A 25,134-nucleotide genomic window follows, 5' to 3' on the forward strand; every position below is an offset into this window, starting at 1 on the left:
GATATGGGGAGGGGGAAGGGTAAGCTGTGACAAAGTGAGAGAGTGGCATGGACATATATACACTACCAAACGTAAAATAGATAGCTAGTGGGAAGCAGCCACATAGCACAGGGAGATCAGCTCGATGCTTTGTGACCACCTAGAGGGGTGGGATAGGGAGGGTGGGAGGGAGGGAGATGCAAGAGGGAGGAGATATGGGGATATATGTATATGTATAACTGATTCACTTTGTTATAAAGCAGAAACTAACACACCATTGTAAAGCAATTATACTCCAATAAAGATGTTAAAAAATAATAATTTAAAGCCTTGCTATTAGCAGAGGGAAAGAAAACGTGAGACACATGATTTTACCATGACAATAAGACACAGCAGAGGTGATAAGATAGAGGAAGTAATTTTCTGAAGCCCTTCTTGATTTTTTAAAGATAAGGATCAATTTTTTTTTCTGTCAATTATTAAAATACGTTAGAAATGTCCATAACCTCCCGCTCTCACTACTAACTGTGATAGCAGTCAGTGGCAGTCCAATCTTGCCAGTGGTGGGGTCTACTTTTCCCAGCTGTGAATAATCTCTTTCACTAGAAAAATTGGTCAGGAAACGGCTCTCCATTCAGGAGACAGGTGTATATGAGATGCAATTGTATATCCAAAATGTTCCCTTTCTTAATTTCCTTCCCTTGCCGCTAATTTTCTCCTAGCCTAAATAATTAACCTTCCTACATTGCTCAAATAAACTCCATCTAAATCAGCTCAACCTTGAAAAGGAGAAGAAGACGAGGTAACTGATCCTCCCATATATGTCCAACTTCTTTCCTTGAGGAAGGCAATAGTCTCAAGGTTAAGGGCCTAGGTTTTGGTGCCAAACTCTATGAGTTTGACTTTACTCTGCTAAATTGACTCGGCAACTCTGGACAAATCACTTTCATCTCAATTTTCTTATTTGTATCAATTTCCTTATTTATAAAATGGGAACAACAGTAGTTCCTAACTGGGGTGGTTGTAAAGATTAAACATAACACACCTTGAATATGTAGACTGAAAAAAAGTACACAACTGGGCTTCCCTGGTGGCGCAGTGGTTGAGAGTCCGCCTGCCAATGCAGGGGACACGGGTTCGTGCCCCGGTCTGGGAAGATCCCACATGCCGCGGAGCGGCTGGGCCCGTGAGCCATGGCCGCTGGGCCTCCACGTCCGGAGCCTGTGTTCTGCAATGGGAGAGGCCACAACAGTGAGAGGCCCGCGTACTGCCAAAAAAAAAAAAAAAAAAGTACACAACCTAAAAGTTCAGAGTTATGGTTTATTTGGCAAACAAAACTAAGGACTTAAGCCTGGGACACAGCATCTCAGATAACTCTGCAAGACTGTTCCAAAGAGGTGAGGTGGAGAGCCAGGATATAGAGGAGTTCCTGCAACAAAGACCAGGTAATCAGAACATCAGATTACTGTTACTTAAGAAAATCAGATATCTCAAGTTAAGGAATTTAGCGCTTTTCTGTGTATGGGAAGATGCAGGAGTCTGGGCTCACTGAAATCATTCCTTTGATATGCACTATCTGGGGTGCGTATCCTGTGTTTCCTCATTCTGAGTTTTGTCAGGGTGCAAGGTGGGCGGGGATGGGGGGGAGCGGGTGCTACATAGTCTGATGATTTGGTGGCAGGCATTACGTTTCTCTCGTAAATTCCCTCAGGGCTCACCATCCAGGTGGCAGTAATGTGATGGCTTGATGGCTGCAACATCCTAGTACCCCAAGCAAGTAAGCACTCAGTAAAGTCCATGATTACTATCACAGGCTTTTCCATCTCTAGACAGATTCAAGCAGACCACGCGAGGACAGTTTTAATTAATTAATGTATTTATTTATTTTTGGCTGTGTTGGGTCTTTGTTTCTGTGCAAGGGCTTTCTCTAGTTGTGGCAAGCGGGGGCCACTCTTCATCGTGGTGCGTGGGCCTCTCACTATCGTGGCCTCTCTTGTTGGGAGCACAGGCTCCAGACACGCAGGCTCAGTAGTTGTGGCTCACGGGCCTAGTTGCTCCGTGGCATGTGGGATCTTCCCAGACCAAGGCTCGAACCCGTGTCCCCTGCATTGGCAGGCAGATTCTCAACCGCTGTGCCACCAGGGAAGCCCTAGAGAAAAGCAATTTTAAAATGAAGAATTAAAAAAAGAAAGAGAAATGCTTAAAAAAGAAAAGGCTAATGAATAAGCAAGAAATTCACTTCATGCTCAGCTGATCTCCATAATAATGCTAGTGTTCGGGGACAGAAATAACCTCATATTACAGGCTTTCTGGGATTCAGGGAGGGAGTTGCACTATAAATTACTATGTACTCTGGGGATTGAGTTAGACCCACAGTGTAACTCTATCTCTGCCCTTACCCATCGAAGGTCCAGCTTAAACCCTTTCCCATCCCCTCAAAGGAGAAAATTGGCCTTGCGGTTAAGAGAAAAGAGGCCAGAGTAGGGAAAACCCGCGTGGGAGTACTGGAACGACCGCTTATTAGCTAGGTGGTAATAGATGACACAACCTTGCTAGCCTCAGTGTCCTTATCTGAGAAATGGAGGCAACCACCCCTGAGTAGTATCTATCTCAGAGCGCTGTGCAAGCAGTCAATGTGAAGATGCACAGTAGGGAGAAAGGTCTCCCATCTTAAGTACCAGGAGGCAGAGCCCAATCCAACTGTTCATTTTATAGGTAAGAAAACTAAGATCTAGAGAAGTTAAAATCTAGCCCAAGGTTATACAGTTAGTTTCAAAGCCTGGACTAGAACCTAAATCCTGATTCCTAATTCTGTATTTTTGCACTAAATGTGCTTCTGCCTCCATGGAGCTTTGCAAACATTCTCCCACGTTGATTTTGCCCTTTTCTGAACATTTTCAGAAAGTACGATTTTCAACTAGTACCATCAGTATAGCACTTGGATACTCTCAAATGATAAATTTGTTCCCTCAACTACATTATAAGTTCCTTGAAGTTATAAAAGAGGTTTCAAGTGTCTTCTGTCTATCCACAAGTGTCTATTCAAATGCCGGGCACATAATATTATTAAGTGATTGATAGAGTGGTTTTTCTAGGAAGAGGTTTTACTCAGAATAAAATGTTGCCGTGAGGAAGATGCCTACCAGCTGTGCAGGTCTGCAGAAGATTAAATCAGAGGAAATGGGTTTTGAACATGCCCAAAGAGACCTATAAAAAAATCAACTGCACGGGGCTTCCCTGGTGACGCAGTGGTTGAGAGTCCGCCTGCCGATGCAGGGGACATGGGTTCGTGCCCCAGTCCGGGAAGATCCCACATGCCGCGGAGAGGCTGGGCCAGTGAGCCATGGCCGCTGGGCCTGCGCGTCCGGAGCCTGTGCTCCGCAGAGGGAGAGGCCACAGCAGTGAGAGGCCTGCGTACCGCAAAAAAAAAAAAAAAAAAAAAAATCAACTGCAAGGGAATTTAAACACAGAAATAATGGAACAAAGAAGGCAGATGTCTCTCTCCTCATGTAAATTTTTTTAAACAGTTTTTAGATAAAAATGCATTGACATAGGCCATTGGTTCCTAACCTGCAGTCGGTAAACCCCAACTGTTGCAGAGTTACTGCAAAGGATCTCCAAATTGATTTGTACATTAAACATTACAGAATGAATAAATAATGTCTTGCACCTATATACAATACTCCTTTTTCTCAAAATGCATGTGCAGTCTATTTTGATTTAATAAAATACAAATTCTTTAAACACATTGTGGATTTGGTTGTAATTTTTGTCCACTATGTATTTTTAGTTCAATCAATAAAGTAGTGGCTAACATTTATTGAGCATTTACAGTGGGGCAAGCACAGTGCTAACGATGTTATCAATATTATTTTGTTTATCTCTTATTAGCACCCAGAAGGTAGGTATAATTGTTACCCCCATTTTACACATAAGAAACTGAGATTTGTAGAATGTAGTTAACTCACCCTTCGGTTTTACTGGCAGGAGATTATGGAGCCAGAATCTGACTCCAAAGTTTGTGGTATTGCCCATTGTTAGGCTACTTCCTAATTGACAGGTATAAAACACTTAACCTATTTACATTCATGTATATGTGTGTAGGAAGTGGGTGTTTATCCACGAAATTTGATATTTAAAAAATTCTCATATCTGCAAGGGTTAGTAACAGCACAAACTGGAGGTTACAAGTGGCTCTGGAATAATTAGCTCCCTGACTTTTGACAAGCCAGGTGCTCAGAACTAAGGAATTCAACTGATTGATTTCTAAAAATAGCTCCAAGACAGAAATTCTATCATTCTATAATTCAGATCAGCATTTCCCAAGATAGATTCTGCAGAATTCTGGCCATAAAGAACGTTCCACAGAGGAAGGTTTCCGTGGTCAAACAAGTCTGAAAAACACCATAAATGAAGAGAACCACCATACACAAAAGAGAATATCCTCTTTTGGAAATTCATAATTACATTTTCACGTACTAAAAGCTCTGAGAAGTCCTGCAGAGCACTAGAGTACACAAAATTAAACATGTTCTCTGCTTGTAAGACTTCTCAACAAGGAAACCTTTTTCATTCTGTGTAACCCAGAGTAACCTAAAAATATCTGGGCATCAAACGTCTTCTGCGCAAAACTATTTTATGGAACTGGTTCCACAGAACATTTGTAGATTATAACCCAACTTTGGCGGTCAAAACATTTCTCAATTAACGTGGTAGGCTACGAAAAGCGACTTTTGAGAGTCTTCCAAACACTGTCATTCTATAGTGGTATTGGCTTTCAGAAAGCTCTTTAGCCTAAAGGTATGTTTATCGAAGGCCTATACAGACTTACTGTTTTTGTTTCTCTTCAAGCACGGAATAAAAATTTTATAACAGTGACACTCTGAAGGTTCTGTCCTTCTGTTTTTCAAAATCTGTTCTAAACTAACGCTTCTCAAACTTTACCATCATCAGAATCACCTGGAAGTCTTATTAAACTAAGGATTGCTGAGCCTACCGTAGGCTTTCTCATTCAGTAGATCTGGAATGAGGCCTGAGAATTTACCTGACATGCTACTGGTATGGAGACTATACCACTCATCTAAATCTCTTGTGTTAGATTTAGATCATGAAGTAGAACATGGAAGGCGTTTTGGTCTCTGCGTCTATCAGCAAGGGCTGTTCTCATTCGTTTTCTGTAAATTTGATCCTTAGATATTCAGCCAAATACCTATGGTGTTTTCTTTGTGCTTTGAATTTTTTGCTTACAAAAGTGTCAAAGCTTCAGGTATCAAAGATAAAGAAAGGAGTTAGGAGAACAGAGAATGTCTTTGGCCAAGCTTTAATAAAAGAAGAAATTCGGAAAATATTTCATATTTAAGACCTAAATCTCTTATTTCTCATTTAATCATATGGATTAACTTTTAGCAGAGTGAACTTATTCTTGTCCCCTTGGAGGAGTGATTAAGTAATACTTTGTAAATACAAATTATACAGCACTGACACTTTGGCTGGTGCTCCATTCACTGTAACCCACAGACCTTTTATTTAGACTTTTAATTTCTACAATAGAAATTTCTATGATGCTGAAGAAGCTATAGAGTCAAGGAACCCTTTAAAATAATGGTGATTAAACTGTTCTCCATAGTGGCTGTATCAATTTACATTCCTACCAACAGTGCAAGAGGGTTCCCTTTTCTCCACACCCTCTCCAGCATTTGTTGTTTGTAGATTTTCTGATGATGCCCATTCTAACTGGTATGGGGTGATACCTCATTGTAGTTTTGATTTGCATTTCTCTAATAATTAGTGATGTTGAGCAGCTTTCCATGTGCTTCTTGGCCATCTGTATGTCTTCTTTAGAGGAATGTCTATTTAGGTCTTCTGCCCATTTTTTGATTGGGTTGTTCATTTTTTAAATATTGAGCTGCATGAGCTGTTTATATATTTTGGAAATTAATCCTTTGTCTGTTGATTCGTTTGAAAATATTTTCTCCCATTCTGAGGGTTGTCTTTTGTCTTGTTTATAGTTTCCTTGGCTGTGTGAAAGCTTTTAAGTTTCATTAGGTTCCATTTTTGTTTTTATTTCCATTACTCTAGGAGGTGGGTCAAAAAAGATCTTGCTGTGATTTATGTTAGAGTGTTCTTCCTATGTTTTCCTCTAAGAGTTTTATAGTGTCTGGCCTTACTTTGAGGTCTTTAATCCATTTTGAGTTTATTTTTATGTATGGTGTTAGGGAGTGCTCTAATTTCATTCTTTTACATGTAGCTGTCCAGTTTTCCCAGCACCACTTATTAAAGAGACTGTCTTTTCTCCACTGTATATTCTTGTCTCCTTTGTCATAGATTAGTTGACCATAGGTACGTGGGTTTATCTCTGTGGTTTCTATCCTGTTCCATTGATCTATATTTCTGTTTTTGTGCCAGTACCGTATTGTATGGAGGTTCCTTAAAAAACTAAAAATAGAATTACCATATGACCCAGCAATCCCACTACTGGGCATATACCCAGAGAAAACAATAATTCAAAAAGACACGTGCACCCCAATGTTCATTGCAGCCCTATTTACAATAGCCATGTCATGGAAGCAACCTAAATGTCCGTCAACAGACGAATGGATAAAGAAGATGTGGTACATATATATACAATGGAATATTACTCATCCACAAAAAGGAATGAAATTGGGTCATTTGTAGAGATGTGGATGGACTTAGAGACTGTCATACAGAGTGAAGTAAGTCAGGAAGAGAAAAACAGGGCTTCCCTGGTGGCGCAGTGGTTGAGGGTCCGCCTGCCGATGGATGCAGGGGACGCGGGTTCATGCCCTGGTCCGGGAGGATCCCGCATACCGCGGAGCGGCTGGGCCCGTGGGCCACGGCCGCTGAGCCTGCGCGTCCGGAGCCTGTGCTCTGCAATGGGAGAGGCCACAACAGTGAGAGGTCCACGTACCGCTAAAAAAAAAAAAAAAAAAAAAAGTAAAAAAGAAAGAGAAAAACAAATATCGTATATTAACGCATGTATGTGGAGTCTAGAAAAATGGTACAGATGAACCAGTTTGCAAGGCAGAAATGGAGACACAGATGTGGAGAACAAACGTATGGACACCAAGGCAGGAAAGCGGGGTGGGAGGGTGGGATGAACTGGGAGTTTGGGATTGACATATATACACTAATATGTATAAAATAGATAATTAATAAGAACTTGCTGTGTAAAAGATAAATTAATTAAATTAAATTTAAAAATTAAAATAATAGTGATTATAAATGTAGCTACAGAATCACAAAATTGGCGCTGCCTGGTATAATAACTGTGTTCCTGGGAAACTGCAAGTCATGTTACCATCAGTTGGATCCTATTTATATATTTACATATTCTAAGTTTGAATATGCCCAACTGACAGTTTCTTAACCCTTTACTTTGAAGTCCTGCTTTTTATTTGCTCTTCAGCCCTACTGACCTGTCAAGGAAGAAAGGACAGAAACTAATCTTTACTGAGCATCTTCTAAGGGCTGCATCATTTCATCTACAACAAATCTGTGATGAGGGATTGATCCCTAGAAAAGCTAAGGCCAAGAGGTTCCCATCACATTGATAAGTGGCAGCATTAGGACATAAGCAGCCGTGACCAGTCCAGAGTCCACTCTTCTTTCACCCCACTTCACCAACCACTCTGCTTCAGGTCCTTAGTGATTCTCGGATGGAACAGGAGAGCTCCCTCTTTAAAGGACAGCTATAGGGGAGAATTATTCGGTGTAGGGATGAATTACCCATAATTTATAAGCTTTAACATTATCATTTTCACACATGTGTCACCTTAGAGGTGAAAATATCTGGTACTGAAACTAAGTGAGAGGCAGGGTGGGTGCTAACTAATGGATAAAATTAAATCAAAACATTTTACTCAGAAGGATGCAAAATGTTACACCTTTACAGACTGTTGTTTAATAAGCCCAGCAAACAACCCAAGGGTGTAACAAAAAATAAAAGGTACAATTTAAAGGTCCGCCATGAGCACTTTCACATTAATCTCAGCCTTAAGAAGGCACAGGCAGCGTTAGTCTATCTACTCTACCTGTCGTGAAAACACCAACAACAAAAACTCGCTAGCACTGCCTTGGTTATATAAAGCAGTTCATGGCAGGGTTCTTGGTAAAAGGGAAAACATCCCTTCTACGCGGGCTCTGAAACCCTGTGCAAACAAATTTCTCCCAAGTAAGCTGAGCTCTGCCCACGGAGCATTCTTTAGGGCTTAGTATATGTGTAAGCTGAGTTCCCCGCTATTATCCACACTATGTCAGGAAGGCTTTTTATGAATGTGTGACCTTAGGTTTTAAAAGGAGACCACAGAAGTTGACAATGACCTAAACTAACCGTTAATGTCAGCCTTTCAGCTCAGAGAATATTACTGATGAATCCAGGCTACACAGGGCTGCTCCACAGCTTTGAAACCACGCAAGAAATTGCCAGTTTTAATGGTTACTGGGGTGTGAGAGACACGCCATTGGCTGTTCATGACACCTCTGGGAAAGTGTTTGTTAGAAATAAACAATGTTTGTGAATAGAGCTCTGGGATCTGCTGGTTTTCACTGGTTAATTCTCCAGATTCCTTCGGTAACCTTATGTCAACAGAAATCCAGCTTCTTCTGAGCAGACTTACACACTACTGTTCTGCACAGAATGATACCAACTCCCTGCTCATTCAGAGTATCAGAATTTCTAGATCAGAAACACAGACCAACATTTACAACATTTACATTAGCAAGAGTCAAATGAAGTTCCTACTTTCCTTCCTTCCTTAATGTAACATTACTGACCACCTACTCCTGTGAGAGACACTAGTGACAAAGATGATAAGATGTGGTCTATTCCCTCGAGGGGCTCAACCTAATTCACAAAATAAACATGAAATATACATGACACTATAATAGGACAGATGTTATAGTAGAAGACAGAATATCATGGGAGACAAGAAGGTAGCAGCCTACTGCATCACGCTTCACAGAGGTGACATTTCAGTTGGGTATTAATTGATGACAAGGTATTTGCCTGGTGGAGGAAGAGGTGATACTTTGAAAGAACTCTTTAGGCGAGAAAAGATCATATGCAAAGACTTGGCAGTGAGATAGGGCATGGTATGCCAGGGAATGGTGAGGAGTTCTGTGTAGTTGCCACAAAAAGTTTGAGGGAATGATGGAAGAAACAGCAGAAACTCTAGGTCTTCTTAGCTAGGGCAAGGGTTTGGGGTGGACATGGGAAATTGAAGGCAGTGAAATTGAAGGGCTGCTGAGGCACAGATTCACTGGGATGAGGGAAGGTGGGATGGTCATCCCAAGGGGATGACTAGTCCTACCATGTATCCAATCCAATCCAAATACATCTGGACAAGTCTTCGCTAAAGGAAGGTCCATACTTAGTGATGCATCATACCATTTCAAGCCATTTCAAGCCACCATTTCTGGAGAAAGAGTCACTGTTACTGTTTCGTATAGACCAAAAAAGAGAGAAAGCCCTCTCTCCTTTCCTGTCAAAGGGGGACTATATTAAGCCCTACAGAGACTAGCCATCTTTTTTCCCCAAAATATCACCTCTCCAGTGCATCTTCCACACTGCTGCCGGAGTCATCTTCCTAAAACACAGCTTTTAAAACCTGGCTTCTCAGTGGCTCTAGAGTCTGAAGCTCAAATTCTTTAGCAGTCTTAGCTTTTCCTCATACAACATACCTTTCTACACTTCTGTGTTTTTGCTCATGTAGGAATGACATGTCTCTCTCCCCTACTCTTAATCTGTCAAAATTCTACTTGTCTGAAGTCCAGCACAATGGCCTCAATGAAACCTCTCTTACTTCTTCTCGTCATGATTATTCCTTCCTCTTTGACCCATATTTTCTTGCTAGTTCCAACCAAGCACCTATTTACTCTACCCTGTAACTTTTAGGTAGTCTCTGGGAAGTTTTTATTAGAGTAGACATCTTGACTAGGGAGGAGGGAAAGAAGGGAGGGAAGAAGGTTGGTTTCTGAGTAGACAGAGTAACTAACTCCTAGACAAGAATCTGGTAGAGGCAGTTTGAGTAGTAAATAAGTGAGACACAGGTGCCAAAGTGGCAGACTGTATTTTCTCAAGATGGCTGCAACAGTATTTCTCCAGCTGTTCTACAAAGTGGCCTCTTATCAAGAAATGGATCCTATTTCTCTCCTCTTGAATCTGAGATGGCCTTAGGACTCACCTGTAACCAATAGAATGCTGCAGAGGTAATGCTGCATGACTTCTGAGGTGAAGGCAGAAAAGTCCCTGCAGCCTCCCCCTGGTTCTCTTGGGTTGATTGCTCAGCCTCCATGTAAGACGTCTGCCCCCTCCGAGACCGCGGTGCTGGAGACACCATGTGTAGGTGCTCCAGTACACAGTCTCAGCTGAGCTCACACTTCCACATCCCCACCAAGATGCCAGACACAGAGGAAAATCATCTTAGACCCATTTGACCAGCCATCTTCCAACGGAGTACCACTGAGTGACCTGGCCATCTCAGGAGGTACAGAAGAATCTTTTTTTCTCAGAAGAAGCTGAGTCTTGGCTAAATTCCTGACTCACAGAATCCATGGGATACAAGTTAATGGGTACTGTTCTGTTTTAGGTTACTGTCTTCTGGAGTAGTTTGGTATATAGCAGTAAATACCAGAAAAGCCAGGGAATGAATGAATCCTGACCCTGCCTTTTATTCTGAAAGCGAATCAGTCTTCTCAAATAGTTGTCATTATGGGCCAACAAAAACTTCTGGGATCTCCTGAAAACATTTAGGGTGCTTAGTGAGAACCAGTGAGTGACTTGGGTCCTTAACTGTGAATGTGAGGCCAGAGGCCATTGGGAACCCAGGGGCTACCCTCAAAGGGCATTGTTGCTGATCTGACCAGTAGAAGGTGTCCCATCGTAGGCCCATGGAAGCTCACTGCAGTTTGTAGAAGCACAAATCAGAGGTCAGAGGAAGGAAAAGATTCTTCGTGCCCAGCAGATGGTAGAGACCAGAGGCTTGATAAATAGCCATTGTGTGAATTGACTGAATTCAGAAACTGGAAGCAATATTGGTGATACAGTTTACTGAGAGGCAACGGGCAATTGAGGCAATACGGGTCACCATATGAGTTATGACTGGATGTGTGATGCAGATCTGTACTACCTTCTTCTGAGCATTTTAGTCAGAGTGCTTGCAGGTTGGAGAGTTGTGACCAGTCTGCTGGACTCTCTGTGGAGGGACTTTCTAAGGATTCTGGCCAGGAGTTGAATGTCTTGCCCTCATAAGGTAACCTGGGCCTCTGCCTACCATGAGCATCTTCACTTGAAGGTTCTACTTGTTGCTCACACAGTATTTGCCTTTCTCTTCTCACCATTCTGTGGAACTCATTAGATAAGTGCTTGCACCCACAGATTAGATCCTCTAATCATTTTCAACCATTATTCTAAGCCCCAAATGAAATGTTCCTCTTTTCTGAGCTCACAATAGCCTCTTTTTCCTCAGGACCATATTTAAGATCTCCCATACTAATTTAAACCTATTAATGCCTGAAGGAGAGACTGACTCAAGACCAATGTACAGGCCTTCAGAGTTATCCTGAAAAGGAAATTATGACATTTCTGATCTCTAAAGCAGCTTTCTTTTACTGGGAGGAGAGATCAGGATCATGTCCTATATTTTCAGAAGGTCTTTTATATTTTTATTCAATGAATATTTTTGAAGCCATAATCCTGACTGAGAATGTGCTTTAAGCTAGATTTTTAAAAGAGTTAAGATTTTGTTGTGCTTTTCAAATGGCTAAAAATTTTATCAAATATCTCATTTTCATTAAATTGATAACAAACTGCATAATTTTTAGAATTATAACTGCATATTTCCCTCATATAAATCTTAGGATTCCCAGTCTCCTGGAGGAATCTCAACTTTGCCTCTATTTTTAGAATAAAGTCGAGGATTTGTTAACTATACTGCAAAGAAATGGTTAAACAAAATGGCCGTTTACTCACGGATTCAGGCTAATAAAGCCTTGAGTCAAAACACATGGAGAAATTGACTTGAGGGCTAGACAGAATCAATTATTTGTTTCCCGGTCAGTTTTGGTTTGGGGAGCCGAATGAAGAGTGATCCCTCAGCAAGGGGTGGGATTAATGCACTGTCAGTCATCATTAATCACTGCAGTACCCCAAATCGCCTGTCTTCAGTCAGGACACCTTTGTTTCACACGCGTTTCTCCATGTTCTTGACTAATAGTATACGTACTAATTAGTCTACTAGCAGACTAATGCATGTCCATTAACACATACATTATCATCTAACTACTTAAGAGGGACTGCTAAATCACTTTTCAAATGTGGTATTATGTTCAATTATGCAGTCATTTGAAGCTAAATTTTAAAAAACAAGCAGTGCCTTTTTCAGTGGTTTATATGCCTCCTTGTACGCTAAGTTCCTTGAGGGCAAGATCTGGATGATTCATCGTTGTAGCTTTTTGGTGCCTGGCACAGTGCCTCGCACACTGCGTGAAGTAAATAGTTTTGGAATGAATGAAGTGAAGCCTCTTTGAAGAGGAAGGGGTGGATTCCACGTGAATGCGTAGACTAGTTCTCTGACAACCGTGTGATTTAAAAGGAACACCCGTACAGTCCTGCATAGTTTGCAAGCACTTCTGTACATTTATCGTCTCTAAGCAAGTGTCAGTAAGCTTAGTTTACTGCAGAGGAAATTGATTTATAGAGAGATTATGGAATTCACCTCAGATTTTCTGATTCTCTAGTTCATGGAATTGAAAAACAAAGCCACACACACAAACAGAATAATCTCCCAAATTCATTCAAGAGGCCCATGTTTTTAATGTCTTAATCTACCTACCTCATTATCATCAAAGCTCTATCTACAACGGGAGAACATTGGACATCATATCTAAACTATCACTTCCTTCAACTGCAGCTAGATATGCCCGTACCCCATCCCCACAGAACACACAGAGTGGCTGATGGGATCTGATGTGGCTGATCCCGCTGGCCCAATTAAAATCTGGTGCTTAGCTTTGCAAACACTTAATCATCAGGTACGATGTCAGGAGACAATGAAAAATCAACTCTAGCTTGTAAAACCTAAAGACCTGCTCCGAAAGAAAGCTGAAATTAAGTATTCTTGCCCAGAAATGTTTGCGTTCCTTGCAACATTAGGAATATGGCAATAAGGTAAAATTCTCCATAATGTTACTTATTTTGACATGCTTTTAAGCATCATATAAATACACTTATCATCAAAATGATGTAAAGGCAGTCAGCACCCAGGGCAGAAGAATGCGCTCACCATCCTCCCACCGCTGGCGGTTCTGCCAGCGGGGTGTGAGTGGCAGCTGGAGCAGAGGACAGAGCGGGCTGGGGAAAGTTGCCTCCCCCTTCTGTGAATCAAAGCCAAAAAAGGTTCCTCATTGCTGCTGGGTCTTTGATCTCTTGCTTCCTATTTTTAGAACTCTTCTGTCCAATATCCTCTGCCCCATTGCCATGACCTTTCATGACACACTTCTCTTGGTGGTTATTTTGGGATCCTATTCCTTTCCCAAAGTATTACTACAGCTAGAATTAATGTATGAGGTAGATCAGCACAAGTCTTTGCTTGAAAAAGGACCCAAAGGACATGTTCCCACATGAGGGTGAGGGAGCTGGTGTACAGAGAACAAATTCATCATCCATATTTTTAGTCATCAAAGCATTCTAGAAGGACCAAGGACTTAACGTAGCAGATACCACAACCTCACAAGACAGCGTTATCTAGGTGCACAATCTGGGCATGTGGATTTTGAAATTGTGTCCAGCACAGCTAAAGGGGTATAAATGTGTGTGTTGTTTAAGGGGTAGAGAAAGGAGAGACAACCATAAAAAGGACATAGGATTGATCATTTCAGTTTTCTTTTCCAGACTTTATCTCTCCCTAAATCTACAAACCGTATTAAAGAGTCAGTGCCTACAATGAGGGAAGGGCAGAGAGATCAAGCATGCTTTGACTGCTCAGTTTCCCTTAGAAAAGTATTTCTACACAGAATTTTTCAAAGGAGAACAAAAGTTCCCTTGCCAAAAATAAGAAGGGCACACAGATCCAGGGAAAAAATTCCTTGTGGGTGAAGACAGGGACATCTTTTATGTTCATCACTATACCTTCTGTGTCAAGTATAGTGTTAAATAGATACCTCTACTAATGAGATAATCTGATGTAACGATAACAGCTAACCTTTATTGAACACCTACTATACGGCTTTGTGACAAGCACTGTTCTACAAGATCTGCATAAAGTAAACCATTGAATGCTTACAACGAACCTGTGAGATATGTGCTTGTATTGTTCCCATTTGAGAGATGAGGATACTGAAGCGTAGAGAGTCTAGGTATTTCATCCCAGGTCAAAGAGCTCTTAAGTGAGAGAGCCAGAATTCAACATCAAGCACTTTGGGATCTAGAGTTTACGCTTGCAGGGTAAAGAAATGGGTTTTGTGCCTCTGCTACAACCATGAGGAATTGGAAGAAACAGCTAAACCTAGCATTATGGCTTGAATTGTATCCTCTCAAAATTCATATGTTGAAGTCCTAACCCTAGTACCTCATAATGTGACTATATTTAGAAATAGGGTCTTTAAAGAGGTAATTAAGTTAAAATGAGATCATTATGGTGTAGTCCAATTAAGGGTAATCCAATATGTCTGGTGTCTTTATAAGAAGAAATAGATACAGACATGTACATGTATATATGAAGACACAAGGATCACCATCTGAAAGCCAAGGAAAGATGCCTCAGAAGAAACCAACCCTGCTAGCACATTGATCTTGGAATTCTAGCCTCCATAACTGTAAGAAAATAAGTTGCTGTTGTTTAAGCCACCTAATCTGTGATCTTTTGTTATACCAGTCCTATCAAACAAATACGTTCAGTGTTAAAGTGTAAAATGGAAACCAAGGAAAATGCATTTGGTCCAAACGAGTCAAAATAAATACAACAATTCAAGGCAGAAAGTTGCTTCCCTTCCATGGACATGGGTTGACCAGTTATGCAACTGTTGCAAGTTCCCAATTAGGTGGGAGGTGCTGTCAGGACATTCCTTTCGACGTCCCAGACAGCTTCACTCTCAGAGGATCCTTAATGAATACAAAGTCTGAAAAATGTGACTCCGCTTAGACTTTGTGGAGGGTATATGATTTCTATATCTGTAGATTTTCTTGTCCCCAGGTATTTCCACGTTCTGAGTAAAGCCCTTTCTTTACTATACACTCATTTATCAGGTACCTCATATTGTAAAGTAGTTTTTAGTATAAAAGTTATACTAAAAGAAAATAAGGAGAGGGACTTCCCTCGTGGTCCAGTGGGTAAGACTCCACCCTCCCAATGCAGAGGGCCGGGGTTCGATCCCTGGTCGGGGAACTAGATCCTGCCTGCATGCCACAACTAAGAGTCAGAATGCTGCAACAAAGATCCCACGTGCTGCAACTAAGACCCAGCACAGCCAAACTAAATAATTGATTAATTAATTAATTAATATTTAAAAAGTAAATACGGAGAATATAAAAATCACCTGTAATCCCATTATCCACAGATAAATGCTATTAACAAAGAATGAATATATATATATATATGATCTTTATATAAAAGTGATATCTTGATGTGTATAGAATTTTTTTGTCCTGCTTTCAATTAACATTGTTTTGAGAGTTTTCCCCCAAGTTATTAGTTTTCATAAAACATGATTCTAATGGCTTCATCATATTCCTTCCAAGAGATTATGCTATAATTTATTAAATATAAACTCAATACTGGCAAGGATATTGTGAAGCAGGCACTCTCCTAAACTCTTGGTAGAAGTAGAAAATGTTATGACCTTCTGGAAAGCAGTTTGACATTACAGATCAATATCATTAAAAGAATTCATACACACTGCTCCAGTAATGAAAGGCAAAAGAAAAGTGTAAACCACCTACTCAGTGAAGCCATCCTAGACCATCTTCTTTAAACTGCATTCCTGACATTCGATGTTGACTAGTAGAGAGACCTCAGTGACATCCTAGGTCATTCAATAGAGACACCAGCAGTCACATCTTAGTAGTAAGCCTGAACTATCTCTTGAGTAAAGGATTCTCTAGACCTGCCCTAGGAAAGTATAAGGCTTTGAATGGGTCAAGCTGATCTGCATGTAACTTAAAGACTTGCCAAAACAAAGCCCCACACTATTTAAAGAAAGAAAAAAAAAATCCAGAAACTCAACAACGTAATATTTATAACAGCTTCCAAGTAAAAAATTACTAGACATGTCAAGCAGCAGGAAAATGTGATCCAGAATCAGGAGAAAAAGTAATCAATATAAACAAACCTAGAAATTACAGGGATACTGAGACTAGGAGATAACATTAAAACAGCCAATATAACTATGTACAAGTATTTAAAGTAAAACGTAAACACAGTGAGAAGAGAAGTGGAAGATATTTTAGAAAGAATCAAATAGTTTATTTTTGGACCACAATGAAATCAAACTAGAAATAAATAACAGAATGATACCTGGAAAATATCCAAATATTTGGATCCTAAATAACACACTAAATAACCAGCAGTCAAAATGAAATAAAAAAAGGAAATTAGAAAATCCTTTGAAGGAGCTCCCTAGTGGTCCAGTGGTTAAGGCTCCACATTCCCAGTGCAGGGGGCCTGGGTTCAATCCCTGGTCTGGGAACTAGATCCCACATGCATGCTGCAACTAAGAGTCCGCACGCCACAGTGAAGATCCTGCGTGCCCCAACTAAGACCCGGCGCAGACAAAATAAATAAATAAATAATAAACAAATAAATATTAAAAAAAAGAAAGTCCTTTGCAATGAATGAAAATAAAAGCATATATATCAAAATTTGTGGGAGGCAGTTGGAGCATCTATAGGGAAATCTACAAAAGCAGAAACTAACACACCATTGTAAAGCAATTATACTCCAATAAAGATGTAAAAAAAATAAAATAAATGCTTATAATAGAAAGAAAAAAGACCTTAAATCAATGTTCTAGGCTTCCATATTAAGAAACTTGACAAATAAGAGAAAATTGAACCCAAAGTAAACAAAAGAAAAGAAATAACACCGGATGGCACACCACAAACAATGAGGGAATCAAATTAAACAATACTCTAAAATGCTACCAAATGTAATGGGATCCTAGGACACAGTCCTCTTGCCCAATAAGTTCTCCTTTCCTGTCTACTTCCAATGTGGTCCCCTGCCTAGGAGAAAGGCTTCAAGTAACTGGGCTTACCTTTAAAACTATATAACAGAAATCCTGGGATTCACTATGCACCATTTCTGATGAGGCCAAGAATATAATTCACACATCCATTACTTATCATCAGAATGCCAGATGATGTAAGATACCTAAAAGGCCATAAATAGACATCAGGAAGCCTGGCTTGCTTACCAAAGGGAAGAGGAAAGGCATTCAAAACAAAACTATCCAACCCCTTATTAAGGAGAGGTTATCAGAGGACCCTCCAGGCTCATGCTGATACTATGTCCTAAGCATAGTCATTTAAACCAAGCAGAGAAAAACATAGCCTGTTCTTTCAAGCTTTGCAGAAGTACTGGAAACTCCAGGAGCAACACCATCCAGTACAATGAGAAGACCTCACCCCTAGTACAGGGCCATGTTCAGACAGGGATCCAGAAGCAGTTTTGGTGCACTGCACCCTTGTGAAGTGACACAGTATTGCACACACACATTATTTACCCATGCTCTTACCACTCTAGACTATGCTGTCCTCAAAGTCAGGGACCACATCTTAGTCACCTTTATATCCCTAAACCCTAGCATGGTGCAATCATTTAATAAAAGGCAAGCGGGAACCCCCCAGAAACCTAAAGGGGTTATAGATAACACCCGATGTGACAGCCTCGAGACTCAGAAAACAAGCCTCCAGACCCAAGTTGAAACCAAAGAACAGAGGCTTATTACCTCTTTCCTGAGTTCAATCTGCTTTTTCAAACATTTAAAAAATGGATTTGTTTCCAGCCTTCAGTGAGCATTTGGGTGGGACTGGGTTTTACCTTAACTAGTCTGCCCATCCTTTTCCCACGGTGTTCTAGAAGAAAGCAGAGAGTGGTGACTCAAAACTTGGCACCATTCTTAGTTCCTATGTGCTGACACCAGTTTGAATTCCAAAAGAGAGACGCTTACAAAGGATCAAAACCTGGATGCCCTGGCCCTAGGACGTGGTTCACATTATAAACTTTCCAACATGATGCTAAATTAGCTGCATTTGGTTCCAGACGGTTAATGCGTAATAAGTGGAGAGGTGACTTCAAGTGGAAATTGTCTCAATTCTCACTTTATGTCACTTCAAAAGTCTTTCCTGAGCTTACCCCACACCCACCCTCATCCCCTACCTGCTTCCTTGGCCACAGTTTTTCGGATTGCAGACCCTTGAAAACAGTGTTTGCAGGATGGCCCAACTATGAAAGTAGCCCTTTCTGGCCACATCTCCTGGCCTGAGACTCAAGGACGTCTCTTCAAAATAGCAGAGCAAGGACCTAGAAAGTGCAGACAGCCCAGAGAAAAGAAAGGTGAATGGAGTCCGGGTGAGCCGTGCTAACAAGAAAAGATAATGAATCCACAAGAATGTCATAATTCACTATGTCCTTTTCATTCCATCCCCCCCAACCTTCCCTCCCCCAACACACAAGCACGCGCACTCACACACACTTCAGTGCATTTGTCCAATACCCTTTTCACATAGTCCTCTAACTTCCTAATTTCCACTCCCGTTATAAGTGTTTGCTCTTTTTCTGTATTCTTTTATTGTTACCACCTTGCCTTTATAGAGCCGCAGTATCACTTTAGTGCAGACTTAGACTGCCATGGCACTTCCCTCTGTCTTTGAAACATAGAATCCTGAAATCATACCTCCTTCATTATTTCCAATTAAACTCCACATCCTGAGGAACGTGTCCTCTGTCCCTAGAAGGCAGAAATCACGTATATCTAAATCATTCTACATAGTGCCTAGCAAGGAAGCAAATGTAAGTGCAGGCTTAATATCACTATGCCTGTTCTCTGATTATAATGATGATGATAATGATCCCATTCACTTTAATTTGCACCTCCTTTTAGAAGCCAGGCTCACCAGTGAGTGGTTCAAAAACTTCAACATCAATGGATCTGAAAGTGCTAAGAAAAGGTAAAAGGGCTGGCTCTATAAAGCAAGATGGTAACAATAAAAGAAAATAGAAAAAGAGCAAACACTGATAAAGGGAGTGGAAACTCAGGCAGTCAGGATGGTGTAGCAGAAGTGTAGAAAGGGCACAGGCTTTGGGTCGGGACACAGTCAGACAGGTCTGGATTGGAATCCTTATTTGGTCGCATTCTAACCGCTTGATCTTGGGCAAGTTGTTTAACTTCTCTGAACCCCGACTTCCTAAGCTTAGAAAGATGTTCAAAATGCTCGCCTTAGAGGATTTTCTTGAACATTAGGTGAGATAACCTCTAAGGCATTTGGCTCATGTCAGTTGCCCTGTAAATGTCAGTTCCCTTCCCTCCCACCTCAGAAAGAAGGATTCATAGTGATAATTTCCAACAGCACCCACGGGGATGGTCCTCTCTGTGATTAATGCATTTTCAGAGGCTCATCCTAAGTTTCTCACTTTTAGGTGTTGTCTGTTGTCTCATGAAGATGCCCATATTCTCTGCAATCACCAGCTTCAACTGGAACATACACGTTAGTGCCTCTGTATGACTGGGTCTGACCTCTCCCATCCATCAAAAAATACAAACTGAACAAGACCTCACATATTTAAAGGAGAGACTCAAAGTTAGACGTCCCTTGTCTGTACTCCCAGAGCAATTTGGCTACACTGTACATAGAACATAGATCGCTATATTGTATCATGTGTTTAAGCATCTAGATCTCCCCTAGGCTACGAGAGCCACAATGGCAAAGTCTAGATATTATTTCTCTTTGCATTGCCACCTAGCATGAAGCCTGTCATTCATATCATATTTATAGGAGTGAACTGAACCATCATATCCTGGATCTGCAGTGCTTTGGTATATATACCACACTTTATAATTCCCCCAGCAGCATTTCCCAGAGCCTCAGAAGGTTCAAGCATTGAACACATATTGTCTTTTTCCTTTAAGAATTGACTGTTTAGGTGATCAAAAGGAACAAACTTGCAGTTATAAAAGAATATAAAATAAATAAATCCTGGGGATGTAATGTACAGCATGGCTAATAATACTGTATTGTATATTTGAAAGGTGCTAAGAGAGTAGATCTCAAAAGTTCTACTCACCAACAAAACAAAACAAAACAAAACAAAAACTGTAACTATGTGAGGTGATGGATGTGAACTAGACTTACTGTGGTGATCATTTCCCAATATATACATACATTGAATCATTATGTTGTACGCATAAAATGAATATAATGTTGTACGTCAATTATATCTCAATTTTTTAAAAAGTTAGAAACAAGTACCCAAAAAAAGAACTGACTGTTTAAAAATAGCTTTGTTTTTCTTTTGAAAGCTAAAACCTAATTAAAGGAGAGGGGATAAAAAAAAAAACATCAGAGAAACGTCTGGGACTAGCCTCAAATTGCTCCATGCTTTTTATTTTTTGCCATAACCTTGGGCACCACACCCATGCCCACATCCAAGACTCAGGGACACCTTGCACAAGGTGCACAGAGGGAGTGCTTGGGGGGTGCCTGGAGGGCTCCATGCTGAGCAGCTGTGATATGAGGGTGACCATGGGCCATGGGCGGTAGCAGCACCATCTGCCTCAGGTAATAAAGTCAATGGTGATGACTAAGTTAGGCTAGAAGTATCTCTCAGTCTCTGAGTTCCTCCTCTGCTCTGACACATCTCTTTCTCTTCAGAGAAAACAGGAACAAGCTCAGGCAGGGGTTCCTGAGGAGGAAACCCTCTTTTATTATTTGACTCATTCATTACCAGAATCTCCTGAAGTAAGTGGGGTCCACAATGACCGAAAACACAGGTAAGCTCGCATTTAGAAAAATATTGAAGTGAGGAATCCACAATCAGTTTTTAAGGGGAAGTCAAGAAGTTGGGGGCAAGTGCTTAGACTTTAAGGTGGATTTCATGGAGGGCAAATACCATGTTCTTCCTCAAAAGAATGGTCTTTGGAGACAGACACTCTGCTGCTTAGCCTTTGGTAGGCAAAACCCAGGCTCCATAGACATAGCGATCCCCATGGCTCCCAAACACTGAGACCAAGTGTCAGCTGGCACTAATCCTCAGGTGTGGTGTTTTGTATCTAGCTGATCTGTGGAGCACTTGAGTGCATGACCCTGAGTTGGAACAACCCCATTATCTTACAGATGAGGAAACCAAGGCAAAACCTCACATGGCTCAACACTGCTTGTAGGCAAAGTTGCAATTCCGTGACAGGCAAGGCCATTTGGGTGCTTTATTAGATGACTGCTGGAGCCCCAGTGCAAGCCAGGATCCTGGCCTGGGTGGATCTTATAAATCACATCAGCTATATACCATTTATCAAATGATTTTTTAACTACAGTTCATCAAGTTTTTTCATCTAGTCTAAAGAATACAGAATATTCTCTAGAGAATAAGTCTAGCTCATTCTACGCTAATTGTAGTAAAAGTAAAGGTAATTGTGGTGCTTGCTGTGGAAATAATTATAATTTATTAAGTACTTACTATATGCCAAGCCTCCTGCTGAGTATTAAACATGTCTTATGTCTTCTTTCACATAATCAGCCCAACTGCCAGAATCCTCCTTTACACTTAATCCTCGGTCCTGCAAAATTTGGCATGAATAAAGGGCTTCAGTCTCTCTGTAGGATCTATCTGTGTGCTCATGTACTGTGCCCAGATCAAGTCCTTTCTAGATGCTGAATGTGGTACATGTGGTTTTAAGTGGGCAGTTAAGAGACAGGTATCTCTGGAAATAAAATCCAGAAGAGGTGAAGGTTAATTCTTAATCCCTAAATCTGGAACCAACCCATTTGATAGTGACTTATAATTAATATATTTCATATTGCTCAAGCACGTCTAGAAGATAGACTGCAGGGCAGAGTGGGAGAGGTGCCTTCCAGTCCATTCCTTTGAAATGTTTCTGTGTTATCACAAAACAAGAAGTTCTGTAAGGTTAAGGGGTTAGAAATGCCTGGCTTCCTGTGGACAGATGCCAGGTGGAGGAAATAAACAGATATAGCTCCCACTGGATACGAATGCCCTCAAAATATTGTTTCCTAGCATGCTGCCAAAGGAGTACCTGCTGCTTACAACATAAAGTCAAGGGGAGAAGTAAGAGGGAGACTGAGTGGTGTTTGGGGAGTGTGGAAAGTAGAAAATAAGAAAGAGACACTGATTCCAATTTTGTTGATAAAGTATAAACTCTTACAACTGAGTCAAGTGACAGCCATGATTCTTAAACAAATGAGAATCTAGTCAAACTGACAATTAAATGGAGCCCACGGTGCTACTCCTTAACATTTCACAAGAGGCTGAGAGTTACAGAATGCCAGAGCAGGACAGGTTCTCAGAGACATTCAGTCTGGAGGTCACAACTGGCAGCTCCCTCACACTGTCTTCTTTGGTTTTCCCAGGATTAACTTTGATGGCATTTTAACATTGTTCTAATTAATTACCAACATTTTAAAAAGTAAAAGCCTTCACCTAAAGATCCAGATCTCATTAAAAACTGAGAAAACAAGCAAACACTGGACCTACATTTTCACCTACCAACCACTTAGCCCCCACTGCACCTCCCCCCCCATAGAGTCCACACTCTCCCCATGGTTCCCCCAGGCTGAGGCCAGTGTCAGCTGGCAAAAGTCCTTGGAATGGCATTTTGTTTACCTGGCTGATCCCTGTGAGCGCTTCAGCGCTGTATCCCCTGAGCTGGGGCAACCCCATTATCTTGTAAATGAGGAAACCAAGGCAAAACCTCACACACACGGCTCACCACTGGCTGTAGAGAGTCCCAACACCACGGGCAAGGGCATTTGCAGAAGATCCCAGCTGACCTCTCTTGCCAGTTCCCCAAAGGGATTCTATGGTCAAGCCTCACTAGCAGGTCCTCATTATGCATTGCATGGTCAAGGCTCTGTTCCCTCTGTCTCAAATATCTTTCCGTGTAGCAGACTCTTGCTCATCCTTACAGACTCAGATTAGTTCCATTTTCACTCCCCAGGGCCAAAGGTGTCCACACAGCACTTTGTACTCACTTCAGGAACAGACTGTAAAGTCCTTTGGGGAAGGTCAATGTTAAAGTCCTCTTTTTTATGTCACCAGTGCCTACCATGGTACCATGACATTTCATGAGATCAGAATAAATCTGGAGTTCAAAGAGGATAAACAATTTGTCCTCAGATACATAGATAATTATACTCATAACATATAGTTAGAAAAAACAAGTTAACAGTAGGTTGGGTCTATAAGGAACACTCAGACTGATAAACGATCAAGTAAGTGACACTGAAACCCACCTCAGTGACAAATGTAGTTCCTACCGGGCCAAGCCTAATTCCAGAAGTAGGGACTGCCTGATCAATGTGGCTTGTAAGGTATCAGAAGGACTCCAAAGGCCAAGGTATCTTCCCCACCCTCTGCCAAGGTGTCTAGAAGTCCACTATGTAAACTTATTTGCATTAAGGCTTTTTCTGTTGAAATGCAACACTCCTTTCCCCCTCTTCCCCAAGAGCCAGTACATTAGGCAATTCTTAGAGGTTCACACAGCTTCAGTTAACTTCTCAACTACTTTTCTATCTGATGCATTTATCCTGAAACATCTGGGTAAGCTGTGATAGAGTTAAATAAAGGTTAAGTTCCAGAAGAAGGGACAGGCCTGAACATCTAAAGTAAGAAATGGGGAGTAGGCACAGCGGTTAAGGGCAAGGCCTGCTGGGACCAAGATGCCTGGGTTCAGTTCTGCTACCTGCTAGGTGAGTGCCCTTTGGCTAGACATTTACCCTCTGTGCATCCACTTCTTCATTTAGATAGAAAATGGTGTTAACCAGAGGATCTACCTCAACGGGGCACTGGAGAATGAAATGAGTCAATAAATAGCAGGCATTGAAAACTGTGCCTGACACAGAGTGAGCCCTATATAAGCGTTGGCTTCTGTTATTATCAGGAGAGGATGGCGTGAAATTTAGCCCTGAAAGGGACTGCTCCAGTTTTACTACGTGCTGTCTCCTTTCCCAGTTTATTGATGAAGGATACAAGGCCCAGAGAGGATGTGCAGTTTACTGAAGACTGCAGGCTAGTGGATGGCAGAGCTAGGGCTTCCTATCCAGGGGTTCTGCCCCCACGGAACTTACTGACCAGGAAGGGAGGAAGGGATGTGGGAGACCAAGAGAAACCAAGAGGGAGCTCCAGCCTCTCTCCCTTCTAGGGATAACGGGATCCAGGCCCCTGGGGACTTCTCCCCAAAGTCATTTCCACGTCCCCGCTCTCGGGTGGGCTTGATGTCTGAACGAACGCCACACTCCGACAACGCACACACAGCCCCGCACCTGGGCGTACCCTCCAAGTCTGGCACAGCGCGGCAACTCTCTGCTCCGTTGGGAGGACGAGTCAACAGCGGGGTGGACGGGAAAAGTGACACAATCGGGCCGGCGCCCTCCCCGCCAGCCACCCACGCAGCCCAGGGCGGGCCGGGCCCTCTCAGGGGTGCGGGCTCGAGCCAGGCGGCCGCGGTCTCCCCGGCACGCGCGCGCCCGCACGCCAGCCACGCCTGCGGCCGGGCGGCACGAGGACCGGGCGCGGGCACTTTTCAGCAGCTCGGCGGCCGCGCCGCTGCTGGGCCTCCTCCTAGGGCCGCCGCCGCCGCCCCCCGGAGCTGGATGACGGAGTCTTGAAAGACTTTCACCAAATATGGGCTGGGGCTGGGGCTGGAAACGTCCTGCGCCGCGCGCCGCCGGAAACCTCTAGTCCTGGCCACCGCGGCGACTCCGGGAGCGCGGGCCGGGCAGCCGGCAGGGGGCGGCGGGCAGCAGGCGGCCGGGCGCGTCCCGGTGCTCGGGCCCTGGATCTCTCCCCATCCCCACTGCCCGCCGTCTCCGCAGGGGTCCCGGGGCCGGCTGAGGCCTTCCCAGCGCCACTGCCACACAGTTCCCGCCGCCATCCCGGCTCTCTCCGGCTCTCCCTGCAGTCACTCGGG

At 42.2% G+C, this 25,134-nt stretch overlaps 1 protein-coding gene and 1 long non-coding RNA gene across 3 annotated transcripts in view; both read right to left on the bottom strand.

Annotated features, from left to right (window-relative positions):
* Nucleotides 1-25,134, bottom strand: part of DDAH1 (dimethylarginine dimethylaminohydrolase 1) — a 259,185-nt gene that overhangs the window by 232,942 nt on the left and 1,109 nt on the right. The window lies entirely within an intron of this gene.
* Nucleotides 1,838-24,613, bottom strand: LOC137218927 (uncharacterized). Of its 2 annotated transcripts, XR_010940921.1 has the most exons (4): nt 24,195-24,476; nt 23,459-23,610; nt 18,372-18,515; nt 1,838-2,128 (listed from the first exon to the last, which is right to left on the bottom strand). It is a non-coding gene; the product is annotated as an uncharacterized lncRNA (long non-coding RNA). The 2 variants fall into 2 exon arrangements; XR_010940922.1 differs by lacking the exons at nt 18,372-18,515; nt 23,459-23,610; nt 24,195-24,476 and adding an exon at nt 24,498-24,613.

The sequence above is a fragment of the Pseudorca crassidens genome, chromosome 2 (genome assembly GCF_039906515.1).
Source record: "Pseudorca crassidens isolate mPseCra1 chromosome 2, mPseCra1.hap1, whole genome shotgun sequence".
Classification (NCBI taxonomy): Eukaryota; Metazoa; Chordata; class Mammalia; order Artiodactyla; family Delphinidae; genus Pseudorca; species Pseudorca crassidens.